General features: G+C 33.7%; 1 protein-coding gene across 1 annotated transcript in view; it reads left to right on the forward strand.

Moving 5' to 3' along the window:
• The window catches only part of LOC143363973 (uncharacterized), a 764,268-nt gene that overhangs the window by 441,066 nt on the left and 298,650 nt on the right, over positions 1 to 24,552 (forward strand). The window contains exon 2 of the mRNA XM_076804507.1: positions 1,097 to 1,132. The gene's annotated coding sequence lies outside the window, so the exon portion shown is untranslated. The remainder of the gene's footprint in view (positions 1 to 1,096; positions 1,133 to 24,552) is intronic.

Raw genomic sequence — 24,552 nt, forward strand, 5'->3', positions numbered from 1 at the left:
GTATGTGTACTATTTAGGAAGAGATAAATAGTGAAATTCCGAAAATTTCTGAAATTTTGAAAAGCTGATTGAAGTCAATAAATCTCACATATTGATTGGTAGAGGCAATACAAATTACATACTGCAACGAGTCCAAAGAAGCGATCACCAATTTTGATAAAACCTTGCTCAGAGCTGAAACACTAAAAAGTATGACATTTTTTATGAGCAGTTGCTTAGTTTTAGTGAAGAGGCAAAAGTCAATCTCAAATCGAAGAAATGAAACTGAGAAATTTTATTCGGTCGAATAATTTGAAAGCTATCAGTTCTAAAGAAGAAAGTAAAAAATATAAATATTTCAATAAAGTTCGTTTAGTTAATCGTATTAGCAATTAAAACTTTTTTTGTTAGTTTTTAAAATTGTATAAAATTAGAATTAAAATTGTGACAGTCTGCGTCCAATAAAAAGTGAACTATTGGGGCCGATACGGCTCCACTCTTTCTGCTATTAATGATTTAATTGAATTCAACTATTGCATTCTTAATGTACATTTTGAAGGACCATTTAAAAGTTAATACATAATATATGAATACTGGTCACGTTATTACACTGGGAAAATATACAAGTGATAAACCATTATAAATGGGTTACAGATGTATTTATTAAATATTCGAATAAATCATCGTTTATACTCTGCTAAAATGGCGAAAAACACACGACAATAAACATCGTAGACAGGTGAAACGAGTTTAAATATACTCGAATTTAGATATTCTCGTAACAACTGTCAGATCTGATCGTACATTTTCAACGTTATGAAGATATTGTTAGTTCTGCCATATAACTGCCTATTGCCAGGAAGTGTGAATGTACTGATATTTTTTTCACTAAAATTGTTTTAGTATACCATTTGAGTGTTGAAATACAATACACGTACGAACAATGAGTTGCTATATGATAGAAGTGGGCGAAATAGGGCGTTCGGACTGAATGGAATTTCAGTGCTATAATCTCAGTGGAAGCGGTGATCACACCGATGCAACTGTAAATATTTTCTGTGTTATGTCGAGATATACATATTGTGATCAATTGTAATTTTTCTCTTTATTTTTACAGGACTCTGCCAAATTACAGACTGACAACGGAGGAAAAGTGAGTACATAGTTCATTTCAATCAGTCTTTATTTACCTTTAGATGCACTCTATTCGTGACTAGCTAATTTAAGTAGCACAAAGTAAATATGGTCATACAAGAGAAAGTGAGTCCAGTGAGAAAGTGCATGAGTCCAGTTAACAAGATAAAGGGATCACTATTATATACGAGTGTAGAAGAAGATTGGTCAATTCGTTATCGAGATATTATAGCTGCCATGAAAAGTAATATTCTTCACCAATCATGCAATAAATTAAATAATAATGAGGATAATTGTACAAAACACTGTGTTATGAACAATTATTCAACTATAGCCATACGTGTTTGTACAAAATTTTAAAACACTTGACCTATAGTAACATAACCAGTTCTTGTCAGATCAATTGTCTAAAACTGACGGCTCTGAATAGGAAATTAATAATTAACTCTTAAGAATTAACTGTTTCAATGTAAAATCGTTAATCTATGTAAGTGGCTTCCTATTGCTTCCTATTGCAACCAATCTTTAGTATTTCGTGCTATTACCATTTGTATTTAATTAGAACGATTTATTAAGGTGTTATTTATTAAGATTTATTTCGTTGTTGAAGAGTTCGAAGGGATTCTCAATGACTGTATTCTATAAAAAAAAGCTTTACATAATCTGAAAAGTTAATATAACAAGTTATAGTCTGAAGTTATCCGAACATGAATTGTAGGCTTCAAGAAACTATAATTTTTAAGATTATTAATGGAAATGTGCATAGAATATTAGAAATTCCTTAAATTCGAACCAACATTTAATGCATGTTTACTTGATGCATTTTGAATAGTCTTTCTTCCAGGTTTAAAATCTCGCGTGACAAGACTATGTTCTGTAATTTCGACCTGCTTTTCCTGTAAAGAATCAGCTTTTTGCCTGCTCGTATGCGTTACGATAACTGAGGCAGCGCCATGTAAACCGTCAGATTCAGGATTTTGAGATTTAGAAGGGTAAGGAAAAACGTGGTAGCTCGCAGTGAAGTCATGTCACGTACGTTATTGTGAAACTGTTTTGAAACCCAACCGTAGTAATTGATAACGAATTTTAGATAGACCGTCCTACAGGTTACGTATCTAACGGTTTTCTGATTCCATTCTCGTAGCCCCGACGTAATTGAATTTCGGTTTGCATGGTAAATTGTTTTCGGCAGTTTTGGATTCAGTGATACACACGTATGTCGATGGAAAAAAAGGGTAAATATATGTCGACCAAGGAATGCTCGCAGAAACGAAGATTAGATCTGCATGTAAACGAGAAAAATGTTTCTCCGCCAGGAGTTGTTGCGATAGCGTTATTACATTATATTTGTTGACCCAACTCTCGCAGAAGTTCGTTGCGATTTTTATTTCCGCTGCAGATAATCGTAAAGTGCCTATTAACCCTCAAACAAGCCGAAAGGCTCAATACTAAAGCTTATCTGAAACTAAAATATGGAACATGATTTGATTTTTTTATTGCTCACAGCATTAAAAAAAATCAATCTATGTAAAAAATGTATAAAGTGAATTAATAGACTAGTTTTGATAAAAATTTTGTAACAAAGAATTAATTATCTCTTTTTTTTCAACCATCGTTCGTATATGGATCCGTTTGACCCTCCCAGTCTTTTACGACAAGACGAGTTAATTATAATACACACTTGTCCATATTTAGCGATAGCAAACTGTTTCACCACAATAAAATTAGTTTCGACATATTGAACGCTTTACAAGATTCACATGATTTCACATTTTAATTTTCCAATTTACATATAACACAATTGAATATACAATATACTATCTCATTGAGCAGCTGTGCAAGGTAAACAAAATAAATTAAATAAATTAAATAAATTAATATATAATAAATCAAATAAATTAAATAAATTAATATATAATAAATCAAATAAATTAAATAAATTAATATAAAATAAATCAAATAAATTAAATAAATTAATAAATAATAAATTAAGTAAAGTTTGTAATTTGACACGTTGACTTGCTATATATAAATGCTGAAAAATCGCACAGGATCAGAATACTTAATTAACCAAACTGAAAGTGGAAGTGGAATCTCTCATAGTAATAGCTACTTTCATTCTTTTGAATCTTAATACGATTTATTTCATTCGAATGTATCGTTGTAAAAGTTAACCCTTAGCACTCGAATGGCGACTGTAAGGCGCCACTAAAAATTGCTGTATCGTTATTCAAAATATTTTTTACATTATTAAATTTGTTTGTATGTAATAAATGACTAAACACTTCAGTATTGTACGAGTAAATTGCACCATTTTCATATGTATAACATAAAAAGAAAATATATACAAGGGAATTATTCGAGCTCATAAGAAATGTTTCGTTTTGGAGTTAAAATAGCTTCGAGTGCAAAGGGTTAATATCTATACCTAGTTAAAGAATATGTAGTGTCACCCATAAGTTGACCGACGCGACGTGGCAATTAATATGTTAATATTAATATGTTTTACTCACTTACATATATCATAAGTATACGAAACGTATAAACAGACTAAATACAGTGTTTTCTCGATTATCTCCACAACACGGGTCTAACCAGGGACATATGTATATCGGCCAGGAGAATACTATTCACGTGGCCTCTGTCGCCGAGGAGTGTAACACAATACGGGTCAGGTATATCGGTGTGAACCACTACTAGTCCAATAACAAAACTTCATTATTTTTTTGGGGACATTCACCAACATATTCGTGACATTTTTCTAATGAAAATGATTCCAAAAATAATATAATTCCGATGATATTTACTTGTGTAATGAACGATAAAGGTTACTTCCCATTACAATTATATGAACGGAAAATTAGTGTAAATATGTTGACCGAGGTCTCTCGAGCTTCTTGGCCCCTCACGGGCTATTCCCCGCGGCAGTGGGGATAGTTCTGGGACTTTTAACGACTAGATATTTGGGATATATACTGGGGAAACACTGTAGTTAGTATTCGAATATTTCTTAAAAATCATACATGATAACAGAATAACATGTTCTTTATAAACAGGCTGTGAATGAAGTAACGATTTCCTAAAGAGTTGTTAAGCATTGCTCATAAATAAAGTATCTACGAATCAAATCGCTAGGCCTTCGAAATATCTAGTTTAATGGCGGTGTATTGTAACGTTTCACTATTAGCAAATGAAACTGTCGTTTTAGAATTCAATACTTTTTTTCCTTACTGTTCGCAAAAGTGAAGCGGTAAAGTTATGATAACAACTAGTCGTTACTACTTCACTGACAAAGTGCCGTAAATTTTGCCGCGAACTTTTACGCTGGCGTACTCTTGTGCACGACATTTGGCGGGGACATTTCTCCCGTTTATTCGCTTAGCGCCAACCACGTTCTCTGCTTCAGTCACGCGTGAAGGATATAAGTAGATTAATTATCTCGGCGAATATAATCGACCGGTTAATTTCATTCGTACGGGACGGCTTACCTACGTGACCACCATAAGTCCACGCTGCCAAGGGTAAATACGCGAATGCACTATGTACACATACATTTGTATCTGTATTCTCGTTTCGTTACGCCAATATTCGCCCGAACTTCTGGTACATTTGTTAGGTCTGTGAAAAAATAATTGTGGTCTTTGTTCTTGAACTTTAACGCATACTTTGCTGTATTTCCCAATTCGAACTGAACGTCGAATGACACTCATCAACTTTTAATTGTTTCGCAACCTCTCCAGGTGCTTTTGGAGAATCTGCTTCGATAATAGAACTTGCCCCCCTTGCTGAGGAGTATAACATAACGTTGTCGGGTATATCGGTGTGAGATCAGAAGACCACTACTAATCCAATTACAAAACTCCTTTATTTTTCATTATTTTTTTTTTCAGACTTTCACCAACATATCCGTGACATTTTTTTAATGAAAATGACACCAAATATGATATAATTCCAATAATGTTTACTTGTGTAATGAACCATGAAAGTTACTTCTCAATTGTACTAACGTAAAATTAGTGTAAATATGGTTTACCTCGTTTCGCTCACAATATGCTTGTGTAGAGACCGGTTCAACGTGATAAACAGGAAATCAATATATCAAATGAGTCTACTTACCTTTATCTAAAAGTGGTTCATCGAATATGGCGAAAATTAGGGTAAGGGACCCAATTACTGTGAGGGCACCCATTACTGTGCCTATATTAATTCCAATTATTTTTAAGATATAATGAATATTAAAAAAGAGATATATAACACATATATTAACTAATTTTAAAGAAAAAATGTAATATCTCTTTTTTAATATTCATTATGCTTTAATAATGTGTATAAATAATATTGGCACAGTAATAGGCTTACCCTAGTCTATAAGGAATGAAGGAGTTGAAAACAATATCACCACGTTGACATGGCCTAAATGCCAACTCAATATAAACCATCTATAGACACAAACGCTTGATTTGTACAATACTAGAAAACATGAATACATACGTTTTTAATATGGAAATAGATGATGGAAAGTTTTAGTAAAATTGATTGTGTATGTTTAAGTTTTCTATTACAGTGAATTCTTGAATGAAGACACGGGTCTTGCCAGCGTCATGTATTGTCCAGGAGACATAACCAAGCCGTGTTATATTTCCTCCGAGGCCTCTCGAGCCTTGCGGCTCCTCACGAGGTATACCCCGCGATAGTGGGGATAATTCCGCGACGTTTGTCATCCATGCCTTAGCGACATATGTAGAGAAATCACTGTATTATGACTCTATAAGAATATTTAATATTTAAAGTAGTGTGCGTTGAGAACGTTCATTCATTTATTCGATACACACCATATACATTTTTTATATTCATATCATAGATTGCCTCTTTCAAATCGTTGGTTTTGTATTACAAACAATAAATCTCCAACTTTTTGTAGATTAAATAATTCTCTGCCAGCGTTTAAACCATTTTTTCAAAAATTCGCAGTTCGAATGAATGTGATAAAACATTTGACAACAGCCACAGAGAAACATCAAGATGGCAGAGTTGCATTTCAAATACGTGTATGTACACTGTATAAAATCTCATGCTGTAGTTCAGAGTACTTTATTACACTACTGTTGTCTCTCATATTTCTTCTCACTGTACTATGAAATTTTTATTTGATTTTGTTTAACATAAATGACAGTACGCAATTTTGCAAGGTATTAATTTTCACAGTTAGAGTAGTCTAACATTGATTGATTATTTCCTGCCTGAGCTGTGCTGTCTATATCCATTTCTTCTTACCGAGCGCGTGTCAAATAATCTACTAAACCCTGTATGCAGTAAATCTTCGTAAATCTCGGAACATCGTGGACATCCATTCATTTATAGCACACGCTTTAATAGGAAGCGCACGCTAAAATGAATTCAAAAATATCTTGGTGCAAAATTCCTGTATCGAGATTGGACACATTATATTTGAATAATGATAACAAATAATTATTTGAGGTAATGAACTACAATATTTCAAACACTTTATTATTTTTATTTGATAAATAACGTAAAAAAAGAATTTTCAGTTCGTGTATAATTCAAATGAATTATTTTCGAATAATTTTTTATTTCAAATATGTAATTTCACATAAAATGTTGAACCAAATTCATCAATTAACTAAGTTGTATAACAGTAACTTTAACCGCGTTATACGTATGAGATACTATGTAGAGAGAAATTTGTATTTTTCAGATTTTTTTCTTGCAAACTGTGGTCGCAAAAAATGAAAAACCTCAAAAAAATCGGAAAAATGTACATTTCTCAAAAATATGAAAACATGCTATTTTGCTGTTTAGTGCCCCGATAAAGTACCATAACAGGCAGTGTCGTCAATTTTTTTTAGATTTTTTGTTGTGGGAAGTCCTTGTCAAAAACAAGACAAACCGAATTTTTTCGCCGTTTCTGCTATTAGGAGGAAAGTTACACTTGTTGGTTTTATCACAGGTATATATTAAGTCATTTTAAACATTATTACATTGAACCAAGTAAGTGTTTGACCTAAGAAATGTTTTAAGAGAAAAAATGGATTGTATTTTGTGCGGTATATACCAGGATGTTCGTAACGTTTCCAACATCGCCGGTTGGCACAGCGATTAGGAGCAAAGTTTTTGAGGCCATTATCAATTCCAAGATAGACGACTTCTGTAGGAAAAATAATGTAATTCCGCATCAACAATTTGGCTTCAGACATAAACACTCAACTACCCACGCAATACACAAGCTTTTATCAGACCTCTCACTTCTCATCCCTTCCGGCCAATTTGTAGGCGCAGCTCTCCTAGATATCGAGAAAGCCTTTGACTCCGTGTGGCTTAATGGCTTGCTTTATAAACTTCAAAAGAAGCACTGCCCCACATGGCTTTTACTTCAAATATGGGATATGATTAAAGACAAATCATTCCACACCTGGGACGGATCCCAGCTTTCGTCAGAAATCTTCCATATCAGCGAAGGATTACAGCAAGGAACGGTTAATTCCCCCATTCTTTTTAATATTTTTCTTAGCGATTTCCCTAGGCTATTTAATCTCAACTGTAACACGAACTCTTCCGCCTTAGCGTACGCAGATGATTTAATTGTGTACACTACTAGCAATAAAGCCAAAACCACTCGCGATAATCTAGAATCACTTGTAGAAAAAATCAACCAATATTATATAGCTTGGAATCTGAAATTAAACCCTAATAAAAGTGAAACTATCCTATTTAGAAAACCGCTTGACAACCTCTCCTCAAAAGCTAAGGCAGGCAGCAAAAACTTTGAGATCCGTACCACAACCCCCGGTACAAACAACAAAGAACCCATCCCCCACAGGAAAACGGTTAAATACCTTGGTATTCATCTTGACTACCTGCTGCGCGGCAACGTTCATATTGATATCCAAGTTGATAAAGCCAAAACCGCATTTCAAGCCAATAGCCGAATCTTTTACAACAAGCACATTTCCAACAGAACAAAAGTCATACTATACATGCTTCTCATCAGGCCCATTCTAACCTACTCCGCACCCACTTGGTGGAATATCAACCACACCGTAATGGAAAAAATCCGCAGTTTCGAAAGGAAATGCTTAAGAGCCTGCCTCAAGCTTTACAGATCCCAGCACTCCAACTGGCAACATTTTGTTAAAAACAAAACACTGTACGACACTGCAGATATCCCAAGGATAGATTCCTTCACCATCAAACTCACCAGAGATTATTTCAGCAACCTTCCATTCATTGATAATCCTATTATTCAATCTCTCGCATCACAAGATACTACAACCTCCCAAAAACAAATAGAAACTGGATACACCTCTCCTCAAGCTTTCATCCACTGTGATAAGATAGGTATCATCCAAGACGCAAACAACATAAATTTAATTTACCATTGGAGACGAAATAAAGCTGACAAACGCATCGCGTTCCGCCACACAGACTACTACACCAACAAAGACAAGTTCAAACTCTCCACGGCAATCCCAAAGAATGACTTCGACAACTTCCACCGTCTAGACCTTGAGAGATACTGGTGGCTATCGCGCACTGATACCCATCTATCCGATCTCTACAGTCGTAGCTTAAGGTCCTGGCACTTCCTGTACCCCCGTACATACCTCCCCTTCACTCTATCCCTCCGTTGTTAAGTTTTCAAAGTTTACCCTCCTCTCTAGTTATAAGTAATAGTTTGTAAGCAAATAAAGATATTGTTTTTTGGGGTTTTTTCCTCATTTTCCCCTGCGTTTTTTTAATTCATAGTCTGTTTAGAGTTACTTTATTTTTACTCCAGCAATAATTTAGATCGTAATTAATTCTAAGCTATCGCCCAAAGACTGACTAGCTGCAAGAAACGTACACAAACGTACAAGTAGCTAGACACTATTACTATTATTATTTAGTTTGGTATTTTTTTCCTATGTTTATTGTTACCTCTCCACACCAAAGATTGTATTCCCACTTCAATAAAACATGTTTTTAAAAAAAAAAAAAAAAGCACAGCGATTAGGGCGTCGGACTACGGAGCGGATACGCTGGGCTTCGAATCCCCTTAGTGGGAAAGTTTTTTTTCCATACGTCATCTTTATTTTTTCAATTTCTTATATGGTTTATTCATGTGATTTTAACAATATTTTTTTAATGTTTTAAAAATATGTCATAAAACGGAAGCTTTAATCTGTAAATTCATGGTGGTTGTGTTAAGACGGGGTTCCGTCGTCGTACTCTACGAGCCTGGCGAGCGATAGCGACGGGGTTCCGTCGGCGTGCTGTGCGAGCCTAGCGAGCGATCGGCTTTTGTCCAAAACGATTCTCGTGAGGACCGCTCGATCTGAGCTTCCTCTTGCGTTCGTGATCGCGTTGTGGTAACATTGTGCGTCGTGCGTGTATCCATAATTTAACAGGTTGCAATCACGAACAAAATTTTTCTAACTTTTCACAGACGTTACAATTTACAGGGTGTCACCTGACGTTTGCATCTCAATTATCTTTACTGTTTTTAAAGATTTTTACGTCAAATGTCTTAAGGACAAAGTCGAATGGTTCATTGGGGCTCGCACGGTGCCATAAAAATATTTGTTTTTATGTTATTTTTTTAGAGATCTCAAGGTTACCTTGATTTTTTTAAGCGGAACCACTCTTTTTAAACACCTACGATGGTAGCCTCTTTCATTAGGAATTGAATGACTATAATTACCAAGTTCATTCAAGGGCACAAACAGAGGAAACGTATAAGATTTAGAATATGAGTGCAGAATATATAACTCAGATCTAATCCTGATCACCCTTTTTTGAACACCCTCGATGGTGGTTGCTTTTATTAAGGAATTCAGTGACTGCATTTACTCAAGGTCATTCAGGGTCATATGCAGGGGAAACGTATAAGATTTAAAATATGAGAGCAGAATACCGGTACTTCATAAATGGTGATAATGACGGTCGTTTAATTCGATACATTTTTATAAACGGGTTCTAAAGGAATGTTGAACTCTGACAAGGAGATTACATCCTAAGTGATATTCGTATATGCTATGATGATACGCTGACACATATTTTTAATTGTTAATGGAGCACTCATCTATACGCTATCTTTTAGCATACCCCACAAAATTAATCTTTTTAAATCTTATGCGTTTCCTCCGTCTGTGTCTTTGACTCACCTTGAGTAATTATAGTCACTGAATTCCTAATAAATCAGACTATAATTATAGGTGTTTAAAAAGGGATGGTACCGTTTAAAGAAGATGACTTTGAGATCTCTAATCAAAATAACATAAAAACAAATATGTTTATGGCATCGTGTGAGCCCCATTGGACCATTCAACTGTGTCCTTAAGACATTTGACGTAATATATTTCACGAGGTGTGAACGTTAGGTGATTTGAAAAAAAATCTGAAAAAATTATATGTTAACAATCATAACGCTACACGCTTTGTCGTTCGATCGTCTTTAACGAAATTATCACAGTCTAAATATGGGTAATTTTTAGTGTTCAGTAGTATTTAATGTTCAAATGCTTCTTGGGTTCACTATAAAACGTCATCCGTTTTTTGAATTATGGTCAAAATGAGAGAAAGATTTAACGTAAAAGAGAAATGATACGCGACGATCTAAAAAGCAGGAAACAAGGAATCGAAGAAACCGAAACAAATAGCAAGACAGTAAAGAATAGAACGGAGGTAAAAGGTAAAAAATAAAAACATGGGAGAAACGAAAAAAGGTCAGGTTATAGCAGTAAAGGAAGCAGATAGTGGTTGTTGTCCAACTGGGATGGGCGAACTCTGAATCATATCGTACTCCAAACTAACCAGAAATCGATAACTCTTCGGTCTTATGTGATCCCTTTGGTCACTATGTGTTTTATGGTGCTCTGCTGAGTCAAGGATACACGATACAGAGCTATGAAGCAGGACTTTAAAACTGTTATAATGAAACGATTATGAAGAACTTTTATCCCTTCCAAAACCAATTGATATCACTAGACTGTGGATTTTTATGCACAATGACAATTGTCTGTATTAATTGTAAGACACAAGAACTACCTAGACATTTATTTTTTCACTTAATCATTTTATTTAGTTAGGAGCAATGCAACAATATTCTTGAATTCCTTAAACGTGATTTTACTGTTTTCCGTTTGATCTACACGTTTTGATAAAAAATGCATAAAATTCGCAGTTTAAATATCACTTCATTGCAGCTACAAATTAATGTATTCTACACACATTCTTTCTAAATTCTAAATTAAAGAGTCAAAATAAATAAAGCAACTACATATTTTTGACACTTATGCAGGCTATATTGTTCAGGACAAGTTGTCTCGATTTCTTGTTTCTAATTTTTGCTTCATTTTAAATTGAAGTTAATAACAAATTGAAATATAAAAATGCAATATAATGAACTCAACTGTGAGTATTAAAATTTGTTAAATGTTTTTCTGTAGTCTTTAGTAGTTTATATAAATCAGGAGGATATTATTTACGATGTCTGACTTTATTGACGAACAATGTGAGCTCAGAGTAAACTTGAACACATTCGCACCCGATGACGCATACAGTTTTTAAATTCTCCAAACTTCGAGTTAAAATAAATGGACGAAACGTTATAAGAATTACGTTTAAGAATTAAACGTAAAAGGACGACAATATAATAAAATAACGTAATTTTGCGAAGTGTCGCGAATTCCCCGGGCAACTGCGTTAGAAATGTTCCGGTGCGAACGTGTTAATGCAAATCAACAAGGAATGTTGTCAGTTTCGGAACCGATATATAGGAAGTCCCATTTATCTGGAAATCCAGAATATCTCACAAACTGTCGATGATACTAAAAAATGTTCCAGGCAAAAGTTAAACGGTATCAGGGGTCACATTTTCCGATGTAGATATCTTTCTTTTCTGTGTGGACGCATAGAGGTCATATGAAAGTCAACTTTTTTTTTAATGAAGTCGTATATTTTTTAATGCACTGCTCGGCGATACTCGTTATTCCCTACATAAAAGTACTAAATCACTTATGGCAAAAAATCATTAGTTTAGAAGATATTTTGATTTTAATAATGAGTCCAGGAGTTAGACCGAGATATTCTGGATTTCCAGATAAATGGGAGACACTGTAGGATCAAAAATGTAACTGTCATAGAATCGATATTTGTTTGCAACAGTGAGTTTCCTCGACCATCAAAAGAGGTTTCCAAAAGTAAACTGTGGTTTTAACATGACGGATGTTCACTTTATAATGCATCGATAACCCGCCAATTACAGAAACGAAAAGTTACGCTGCGCTGGATTGAATGATGTGCAGATATTTCGTAGCCTGTATGCTCACATGATTTTTTCCTTTGGGATACAATTGAATCAGCAGTTTACGATGATAATTCCACAATATCATCAAAATGAAAGAACGTATCAGCACTTCAACTAAGCAAGTTATAACAAGGGCTATAGAATCATTCATAAATCGTTTACAAAGATATATTGACATTAACGGATTTCATTCCACATAATAAAATCATTTTTCCTCCATTATTTTTTCAATCACAGTTATTGTTCCGCGATTATATCTTCATTCATCGTTCAGGTATTGTGAGTTTATATGTATTGGTACTATATGTGTACATGCAATTATAACTACTATACATCTAATAGTAATTTATACGTATAGTTATATTAATAAATAGTATGAATGAATCATAAGTCATTGGATTTGCCTTGACCATGGCAATCGTATCGTATTAACAAAAATATATAGGTCCATCAAAGAAACTGTAAATTTCAAAAATAAAACTTGAAAAAATCTGTTTACCTGTCATTAGGTTTGCCCCCTCGAACCAAATATTATCACCATCTGACATTTTCCCTATCATGAAAAATAAATGAGCTATTTAGGATGTACACATTTGTTACGTATGGAGACGTTCTCCACGTTCATTTCGATTAGAATTTCTAATCTCTTTTCTGAGAACGAAAAGCGTCCCAACAGGCCCCTTTTATTAACGAAAGATACTGTATGCCTTCTTTATATCAAAATCTCTAGACACTCCCTTCTGGCATCCGTTAATCAATATTCTGATAGGAAATAGCCCGGATAACCTTCATTAACCCCTTTCAACGAAAATCTAACTGAGGCCTGCTTTTCATTAGAAGTGACAAAAAATGTGACTGTGACCCTACGCGACATTAAATCTTAAACAGAGTACCCCTTTCATTTTCAAGGTATATAAATCCATTCGTTTTCATCCTCTTTGGTTCAGTTGAGAAGCGGTTCAGTCGAGATTCAGACGCGGTTCAGTACTCGTGCAATCACGTCGCGTCAAGTCTAGTGAGATCGGGTTAAAGTCCCTTTCGAATCAGTTCGTAACCTTATAGATTCCGTAAGTTCGGTATATATTGTATTTGGCATTCAATAATCGCTATCTAACCCCGCATTGCCAGTGCGCCAACACCGTGCATCATAGGTAACAAATTCTCAAATTGTACATTCACTCGCGACACAAACAACAACATTTGTAATTATCTTAAATCAGAATATATTTGTCTTGTTTGTTAACTCGCGGAATCTACAACCCTTAATTATTGCCCAATATCCTAATCTAATAATTGAACGTTCCCACATGATACAATCTTACCGCTCGGATTGTATCAATTAAATTATACATATATAAGTTACGAGACTTACTAATCTTAAATTCCAATCAACGAAGATTTCTCCAACCTAGTGGCTCCCCGGTTCCGCATTGGGTGCGTCCACGAAAACTATACCATCCTAGCGGATCCCTGATTTCGCATTGGGTTCTTCCGTATCCTAGCAGCTCCCTGATTTTGCATCAGGTGCGTCTGTGAGTTTTCCACCTTCCTTTCATATCGGGTTCGCCGCGTGTACAACCTAGTGACTCCCCGATTTCGCATTGGGTGCGTTCGCGAAATTTCATCCTCCTAGTAGCTCCTCGGTTTCGCATCGGGTGCGTCTGCGTTTGACTCCAACCTCCCAGAGGTTCCCTGATTTCGCATCAGGTGCGTCCTCGACGTCAACTATCCTAGCGGCTCCCCGATTTCGCATTGGGTGCGTCCGCGTACCTAACTAACAAATTGAAACCATATTCCTGGGGTAAAAACCCCTCGCCGACCTCTCGCGTTGCTCGCAGCCCTGGCTCGTAACACATTAGAAAGACTAAAAAGTAAAAATACTTTTAATACTTTACTTAACAGTTTATTAGTTATACACTTTCTTCTATTTTTTTTTTTAATCAATAAAACGGTTCCATTTTCAAACGAAATTAAACATTTTGTATTCCGGGTAGGCGTTTCTAGTTTCTCAAAATTGTTGGTTTTTCCAATTCAATTCAGCCATGTAATCTGATCGTTGTCGACGCAATAATTTGACTGAAGCACACCTAAAAAAAAGATGGATAGAGATGACTGAGAATTATTGTATAAGTTAAAACAGAAAATTCCCGAAAATACTAGTTTTGAGGTCACCACATTCATGTTTTTCTGTAAAGGATACCTAAGATTGTACACTTTTTAATCAGTATGGAAGATAAGTTTGATAGTAAGTGAACACTCGTATTTCTCACGCGATTGAACCGGCGAAGCAACTATTGATTTTCCTTACCGGCAATGACCTTTTTATATTTATCTCGGATAAACAATGTACGTCACGCCTGATAGTGTTCAATAAATATGTAGAACCCAGCGTATAGAGTTTTACGGGGTTACTAACATTGCTAACGCAAACATCATTATTGTGAATTGATATTGTAATTATAATATTGCACATCAGTGTCAGTAAATAAGCAGTAATATGCAGTTATAAGGTACCTATGCTTTTAGTGAATATTGTATTGTAATTACAATTTATAAAATTATCTCAGTGTAATTAAAACTTTTGCTAGACACATATATTGTTCAGACGCAGAAATAATAATTTATATATAATTTCACATTTCGTAGGAAATAATTAAACAAAGAGAGCTTGTATATAAGTAACAAAATTTAAAGGCTGTATTGATAAAGAAAACGAAAAACTTAACTGTTCATTACCTATAACTAAGGGTCACATTAGTATTGACAGAAATTAATATAGACACAAATTTTAATAATATTGATATAAATACACCATTATCTTGACAATTATTCAGATTTGTCCTCTAAATTTCGCTCGTTTCTGTCAAATGAATATGCCAATAGAAAGTGACAACTGAATGATCCAATAGAATCACCAATCATTATTTGTCGACACCGTCCGTTTTTCTTCGAAAGCTCATTAGATTTGTTTCCAATAAATACCATCTACTTACAATTGGTCGTACCAAAAAACAGTTTCTTGATAGCAGTCGAAAACTATAAAATAATAAACATGATACTGAATGTAATTTACTTGAACCACGCATTAAGTGATCATTAAACTACGGATTTTAATGCAAAATAAAAATTGCCTGCATTAATTTCAAGATACAGGTGCTACGTAGGCATTTATTTCTCTTCTTAATTATTTTAATGAGATAGAAATAATAACACAGTGTTATAAAATTTTTTGAATGTTTTTACTATTTTGCTTGTAATTATTTTTATCATACATGAATAGCATCCGTAATATATGTTTGTATATTCCCCTTAAGGTTCCTTTCTAGTTTGAAACCTAAAATATTATTTGTATCAATTAAAAAAGTGTGTTCTCACATGCACTATTTCTTTAATTAAGCTATAATGTTTCACATATAAGTGAGATACAAATTTTTAAAGAAAAATTAGTAGTGAAATTTCGACGCGTATAACACGAAAAATTTGAACCATATCAATAATTTTAATGCTGAATCGAGTTTTGTGCACCAGTTCTATAAGCCTATGAAATTTAAAAAAAAAAGCATATATTACATACATGTATGTAAAATGCGATCGCTTTACATGGAATTGCTCTCTTATTATCTAGATAACAGTATAGTGTTACACTTTATTATACGTGCATATATTTTTTCAGTAAATGCGTCATTTATGCTCGCTCATTATACACCTCATTTTTTCTACCGACGAAACGACAGTCGACATCAACTCCGTAACGAGTTAATCCAACTCATTTCTTTCCAGAATAGTTCAATAAAAATCGTTTGTTCTTGTTTCGTAGGCATTTATTATTACAAATAACTTTCCTAATAGACTACAAAACGGTTTGTATGCGTAATCTTCTAACCACACATTTCGGTTGTGCAAACATTTTATGTTACATTGCGGTGTTTATAAATGAATACGTGCAGTGGATTAAAAAAGTATTAAAACTCTACATTTATTCGAACACTACATTTCATCAAACTTTTCGTTCAGGCGGCGCACAGTGGTGCCAAGGCGGCAAAAAATCCTTTTTGAAAATTTTCGATTTTTATAAAAAAAAAATTATTTTTGTATACCCTAATAGTGCGTGCATGATGTGCCAAAGTCAGATTTTTGGAAAAAAATTTTTTACGGAGATATACGCATGGTAAATAACCATTTCCTCGCTCCTGGGAATTCATCAGTTTTCAGTGCGATAGTTATGTAATTACTCCGCCTATAATTGAATACTTAGGGATCTACAAATCATATGGGTTATTGCAAATGGCTTCAACTATTAACTGGCAAAAAAAATTCTCCAAAAAAAGTTGTTTAACATTAAGTAATATGGACTAACCTGAAGCCCCTTTGCGTTACGCTTATTTTTTATTTATGGAGGAATACAAAAAATCCTTTGAATAGCTTCGATCTGGAACTAATCGTTTTGGCAAGTTATAATATTGAACTAGCTTTGTGCAAAGTTTTAATGAGATACTTCGAGATGCTTTCGCCTCAATTTAAGTTCAAATATCAACTTTCGGAATTTCCAAGAATGAATCGCGCGGAAGTCACGATTATTTGATGTTTCAGGTGAAATTTTTAAGGGATACATATCAGATAATAAAAAAAAATGTGACACTCATACATATAAAAAAATATTTATATAACAATTTTTTATGTTAAATAAACAGTTTTCGTTCACTGGACCACTGTCGCAAAAATGCAACAGGTATTTTTTGGTAGTGCTCCAATGAAAGCTATAAAAATAATTTATGTAAGATAAAAAAAATTGTTATTAAATATTTTTTTATACATAAAATCACATTTTTCTTTACTATTTAGAAATATTCCTAAAAAACTTCTCCTGGAACATCAAATAATCGTAATTTCCGCACGATTCGCTCTTGGAAATTCTGAAAGTTGATATTTAAACTTAAATTGTGGCGGAAGGGTCTCGAAAGGTCTCATGATTTTTTGCACAAAGGTAGATCAATATTACACCTTGCCAAAACAATTAGTTCCAGACCAAAATCTATTAAAGGATTTGTTGTATGCTTCCATAAATAAAAAATGGGCAGAAAACAGAGATTTTCGATTAGCCCATATTACTTAATGTTAACAACTTTTTACAAAAATTTTTTTTTTGCCAAATAAGCGTTGTACCTGTGGCAATGTCTCCACAAATTTTCAAACAAATTCGTTGGAGAGTTTCGTTTTTACAGATTTTTTGCCGCTTTTTGGCCATTTGGCACCACTGTGCGGCGTGGCGTCGGTCCACGAGAACTGACACTAGGCTTTTCATTTCGAAACTTGCAGTTACTTGCAGCGTCAACGGAAAGTACATAGATACAAGCTCCACCCTTAACGTGTTAAAAACAGAAAATTTGATTAAACTTCACCTTGGCAACCCAGAAATTTCTAACTTTTAAAAAAATAATATTGTAGATTTTGACGCGAAAAAGCAAAAAATGCAAGTTTTAATGTTAGGAATTCAATGGTTCAAAAGTTATGCGTGTTTAAATTTGAGCGATTTTAAGCGTTTTGACAGGTAAGGCTGCCACCATGTTGGTATGTACTCAATGTCGCGCGTCGTCTAACGAGCGGAGCAGCTAGATGACAGCACAAAACACACGGTGATGTCGATGACGTAGATTTGCCATCATGTTTCTCCGACCCCCACACGAACCTGACTCAGGCCAACTTCCTCGTGGTTTCGCTCATTGGACGATATCTTAGTACATACCATTGTGGCGGCATCCTTATCTGTCAAAAACACTGAAAATCGCACATCTTTACACACACATAACTTTTGAACTACTGATCTCCTAGTTCTCGCATTTTCTTGCCAAAATCTAAAGGATTATATTAAAAAAGTGAAACATTTCTCGGTTTCCAAGGTCAAGTTAAGCCGAAAATTTTTTTTTAATGAATCAATGAACATTCGATGTTTGCCGTCTTTAGTATATTAAATAGCTCAATCTAACAATAGGAACACATATTTAATGTACAAATCCAAAAAGAGTATACTTGTATTACAATTAAGTTAACTGTTCCATTATACGAACTCTATATTATACGAATCGAGGTTAGACAAAATTTTTCAACAAATACTAGAAAGGTAACAAGTCGATAAATGGGTTGTTTATAGAAAGGATAAAAGTTCAAAGTAAATGAATTGTGCATGTCGCTCTTCTTCGATTAAACCGAGATTTCCCGTAAAAAGGAAAAGAAATCTAAATAAATCCTCAGGCAGCGTTGTGCGGAACGTCTACGCTCTTATTCGAGGATCGTTGGTTTTAACAATCTATTGTCGTCGTTTTGGAAAGCTGTTATGATATTAACTTGCATAGCACGAATTCTTCGCACGTTAATGTCGCACAAGAATATAGTTTGGGCGTGTTCCGACCTGCCCAAGTGTACAACTGAACCGTGCCTGTGTGTCGGAGGAATAATCGTTGTTCTCTTTCACTGGAAATCGTCGGAGGTGTATTGTCCTGTGGCCACATGGTACTTGTTGCGGTGCACCCTTCTGGAGGATCGTTGACGCGTAAAAAGACATAGAAGCGTGTTAATGGAACTCCATTCATTTTGCGGCTTCAACGTCATTGGGTTAACTGAACATCTCGGAAACGACGCTAAAAACAGACGCTAGTGAACAAAATTATAGGACACCCTGAACAATATCGGGATAAGGGGTTTATATTGTATTCACTACGGTAACGGACCCACTTACTGTGGGAGTGCCAATTACTGAGCCCATATTAATTGTACTTATTTTTACAGCATAATGAATATTAAAAGAGACAAATTAAATTTTTTTTTTTAAATCAGTTAATTTTTCATTTATTAAAATTAAGTATGTGAAACACAAAAGCTCTTAACAACGTTGACTTCCACGGTGCTTTTCAGGATTCCAGTGTATTTAATTTAATTTAATCATCATCGCAAAAGATTGTTCTTCTTAAATAATTTATCATTTTATACGTGAATGTCATTTCTTAATGCAAAAACATTATTCATCATATTATGGCAAGTAAACAAACTAAGAGATAACTCGTAGTTGACGCCCTAGGCAATAACGCAATTACAACTTATCTCGTTGTTGGTAGTCAACATATTAAAATACGAGATGGATCATTTCGAATTTTTGTTACATAACCTAGTATAATTTCGTGTAAAGCTTTAAGAACCCTTAAGAAAACACTGAACAAATGAAAGTCAATATTAACGTATTATAGGTAATGTAAATAATTCCAGCATATAGAAACGTGTATTATATTAGTAAAACGCATTTAAATTACGATAAAAACATTAATAAGAACAATTTTAAAAATATTGTCGACCATAATAGCGGACCGCATAACTCGCCTACCTGAAACGGGGGCATACCGCGTCCTCTCCCAGTTCATTGTGACGCTAATTTTCAATTCTCCATCCTGCTAAAGGGCTCATTTCAAGGAATCTGACCATATTTTTTCAAAATTTAAAAAACCTTGGCCCCCATCGAAAAAAACGCAAAAACAATCGTTTACATTTTTCGATATTATAAAGTGTTGAGACAGGATATTTTGCAATGAAGATTTATTGTATAACAGCGGATAATAAAATACAGAGTTCTCGAAAAAGATATCACACGTTTCACACACGAGTGTACAGCAGGAAGAAGAAGGAGGTTACGTATTAGTTCGGTGTACAAAACACAGGGAGCGTTGCGCGCCCATTAAGGCCTATTTCCAACATAAAGATAATTATCGAGATTGAGAAAATTATTTCACAATAAATATAGATTTTCACATGGATAAAATTATAAAACACTATCGCCGAAAATAATGTTCCACATGATAATAATTAAACGGAACTCTTGAACCGTCTTTATTTAATATTAGCAAGGAATAAACGTTCTTTTATATTGTAATGTGTGCTTCAATTATTCGGTAGTACAAATTTTTATATAGATTTCTTATACAATTCTGAATCGCGCCTGCCTAGGAGTGTCACTTGCATTTTTCGAACATGCTGGATAATCTAAAATTGATATATTTTCAATTTCAACATTGTTTGTAATATTATTGTTGTACAATCATCGGATCAATATTAACATTTCTTCGGATACTCGTAAACAGATTCAGAATTATGTTAGTAGAATAATTGAAGACAACTGTACATTTCAGCATTCTAAAGTCGGTGTCCATACAGCAACATTATTAAATAATATTTTGAAACTGATAACATATCGATTTTAGATAGTCCAATATGGTCTCAAGACATTGATATCGAGAATGAAATATTATTTAATCTAAAGTAACAATGCACAGATTTGGAATAGAATTATGTACCTATTTAAAAGAATATAATATAAAAATCTGCTTTATCGAATGATTGAGGTAGTATATAAGTATTAAATATTCTATTTTTTAATGGTTCTTTTTAACTACATCATCTGGGACATTGTTTTCACCGATAGTGGCCTATAATTTTGTTTAAGAGGAATTCTATTATTTTTGTTTATAGTGAAAATTATATAATTTGCTTAATTTCTAAGAATATTGGATAATACAATTGAATCCTTATAATTCAATTAACCGTTTGTTGCAGCAACGTCCTTTACAATATCATCAAATTGATTTATTTTAGATTGCGAATCTGTATGCAAATATCCATTTTCATAAATAATTGTATAAAAATTCTAACGAGAGCAAAATTCCTACTGTTACATATATTGATACGTCGTTAATGTATTATGATTAATACGTACGTAACTATTTTCGTCTTTTGTATATATGAAAGTAATTTTTCATATAAATTATTGTTAAATAGGACTTTTTCTACGACAGATTTTTTATAAGGACTTTTATCCAATAGAGACAACGGAACATTATAAACTAAAATAAATTCGATTCTATCAGAATTAAAATGCATCATTACATTATTAGAAATACTTATTGCATCACACAAATACGTAACTCGATATTCTTTATTTATCGAATATTGACACTACAATAGTACGTCCTTATTTATTAACATTAGGTTTACGGAGCAGTAAAAATGACCACCTTACATTACTTTATAAAAATAATATGAATGGATCTATCAAAATTTGTAGCCATTTTTTAAATTATATATATATCCTAAGAAATCAATTTGTTAAATAATTCCTCATGGATGCATCTCTAAAATCTCGATATTTGTAAATTAATAATAACTAAATAACCCGTCATTTTGACGGGTCCGATAAGTCTAGTGTTAAGCATCCAGTGTAGACTATTAATGGAAAGAAACCAAACGTTAGTGCATTACTTTCGAATACTAGGTTCTGCAATTTGTTCATTTAACTTCAGAGTTTACATCATATAATTATAGAAGAACTGTGGAATTTGGATGTAGAAATCTTTTTAGTAGTTACAGGATGACTCAAACATATCCATTTTAGCACACATTATAGTGCGATTTAAACATCGATTAATTTTGAAATAATCAAAAAATTGTACAAATAGATTATAGAATAATAAAAGAAGAATTGTAGAATAATACGTAATTTTATACATATTTTTTACATGAAATTACCAGGAACAGTAACAGGAAAACAAAGTAGGAAAACTTGATTTGCAAACAGGTGAATTTCATCTCCAAAAGGGTGACCTTGGAATGCTGAACCTGTAATTACAACAATTGGATAGCTAAAAAAAGTGTTGGCATTAAAAGTAACAAGATGTGTGCAATGCAATAAATATTGAGCCTTAGCTGTTTACTGATTTTAATGGGCACTGTAAATAACATAACTGTAAATTAATATTAAGATGATCACAATTGTTCACGACAATAAGATCAAATACTGAAAAACTTGTTTGTTACCATTGTTATGCTGCAGATTTTATGCCTTTAAAATAATCGTCAACATATAAAATGCATTATAAATAAATAAAATAATATTTCTATTACATCTCCATGAATGTGTATACATGTTTATGTTTTTGATTCCATTTTATGCAAACGCAACATATCGCTTTTAATTTTATTCGAGGAATTTATATTATTGAATTCTGTTGTTCATATTGCAATATTAGTAAAACAGGATTTCAAACATTTCCTTTATATATTTCTGTCGCTGTTTATTTTTTTATCTGAATCCCAGAGGATTTTAGAATTTGCGGACAGTGAAGTATTTAGAGCATCGTGGTTAACAGAATTGGTTTTAAATCATAGAACAGATTTTATTTCATCCGGGCTTTTACTTGACGTCTTGGATTATATGCATTGCCATTTTTATGTTTGGACAATATAATATATAATATATTTATGCTTTTTACGTTATTTGAGGTTATTTTATTTAAGTTTATATATTTTGTTTTAGAAAATACAATCCAAATATTTCTTTGATAGCACGTATAGTCTGTCCTGTATACTTGTATAAGTAATAAACAATATAATAGAGTGATTCAGCTAAGTGTGCCACCTAAATTACATGCACACTATTTGATATATGAAAAATGTAGCAACGAAAGTTGTATGGTTTCGAGAGCAGCATACAATGTAATAATTAGCCTTTTCTTCTATATTGCTTGTTTGTCGAGATGTATGTAAAAGTCATCTTGAGTTTCTTGCAACTCTCGTTGCTACGTTTTTCATTTATCAAATAGTTTGCATGTAATTTAGATGGCACATTTAGCTGAATCACCCTGTATATAAATTATTGTATTTCATTGCTCGAGAATTAATGGGTTAATGCAAGATTGAAATTTAAAATTTTTATTTTGCTTTAAAAATTCTATAAACAAGTAAATCATTATCGATTGTATAATTTGATTGTTAGCGGTACCGTGAAATTATTCCGTACATGTCTAGATAGCAATATTTCAAGTCTCCTCCTATTTTACTTTTTTCTTCCACCTGTTCATAATTTTCTTTTCCCCCGTTCCATTCTCGCACAAGCTTCGCCCCGACTGCGACCCGGCCTATCGTTTGATATACATACACATTTCGCATGGCATTTTCAACAGACGAAGAACATCGATCATTCCATATCAAATGAAAACAAGAGATCGCGGTCTCCGCGAGTGCAAAAATCACTTGTCCGGTTATTCTATCCCAGCCGAATTGTCGACTTTGCCCCATAAAATCAGGTAATACAAGAAAGTGGCTCTACCTTGATCACCAGGCGCAGGAATGAATTTCTAACCTGCTGGGAAGACAAGGTCTCACGTTGGAAAAACATTCGACCGCCATAAAACTACCGACAAGGGAAGCCAATAATTGAACTCCTCGGGTTGCTCGATATATGTTGGTTTCATTCCACCTTTTCTTCCGTGAAGTACAAATCGCAGAAATGGAACCGCTCGAACAAATACTTCAGTGACCGCTTTTGAAATCGTCCGCGTCGACCGTTTAATTGAGCTCAGAATGTCAAAGCCTGTTTCCGATGTTCATTCCCCTCTAACCCTCGAGCTTAATTGAATTTCTTTGGTGCAAACTGGTAGCAGTTGAATACCCTCACACTAATGGAATCCTACTAGAGTACGGGAAACATCAACACTGTCTTCGTACATCAAGTTATGCTTTTTGTAGGATAACTCCTCCGAAAGTCATTTGTGGTCTAACATATTATACACATTGGATTTATCTTTGCATTAATCATAACATTACATTAACCCTCGTAAGTACCAACATGGCGGCTTCCTTACCTATCAAAAACACTTAAAATCGCTCAACTTTAAACACAGATAACTTTTGAACCAGTTAATTCCTAATATTAAAACTTGGATTTTCGGCATTTTCTCGTCAAAATCTACAGGATTGCAGAAAAAAAGTTAAAAATTTCTGGTTTCTTGAGGCGAAATTTAACCACGTTTGAATTTGCAAAATTTTTTAAACAAAAAAATATGTTTACTTTCTGAGCCCGTGTCTATAGCTTGAGAAACTTCGCTGAGAAAAACGAACGATGGATTTCAAAAGTAGAAGACTCAAGCTTTAAAATGAAATAAGAACGAACATTCTACGACGTTTTCTCGTGATGTTACAATACTTTAAACGTGGGTAGTTTTTTAACAAAAATTTACTTAGGGATCTTTTCATTTTGCATAATAAATGCCACTTTGAATGCTTCACAACTAAACGTCAGCAAATAGTCAGTTATATCT

This window comes from Halictus rubicundus, chromosome 2 (assembly GCF_050948215.1).
Source record: "Halictus rubicundus isolate RS-2024b chromosome 2, iyHalRubi1_principal, whole genome shotgun sequence".
NCBI lineage: Eukaryota > Metazoa > Arthropoda > Insecta > Hymenoptera > Halictidae > Halictus > Halictus rubicundus.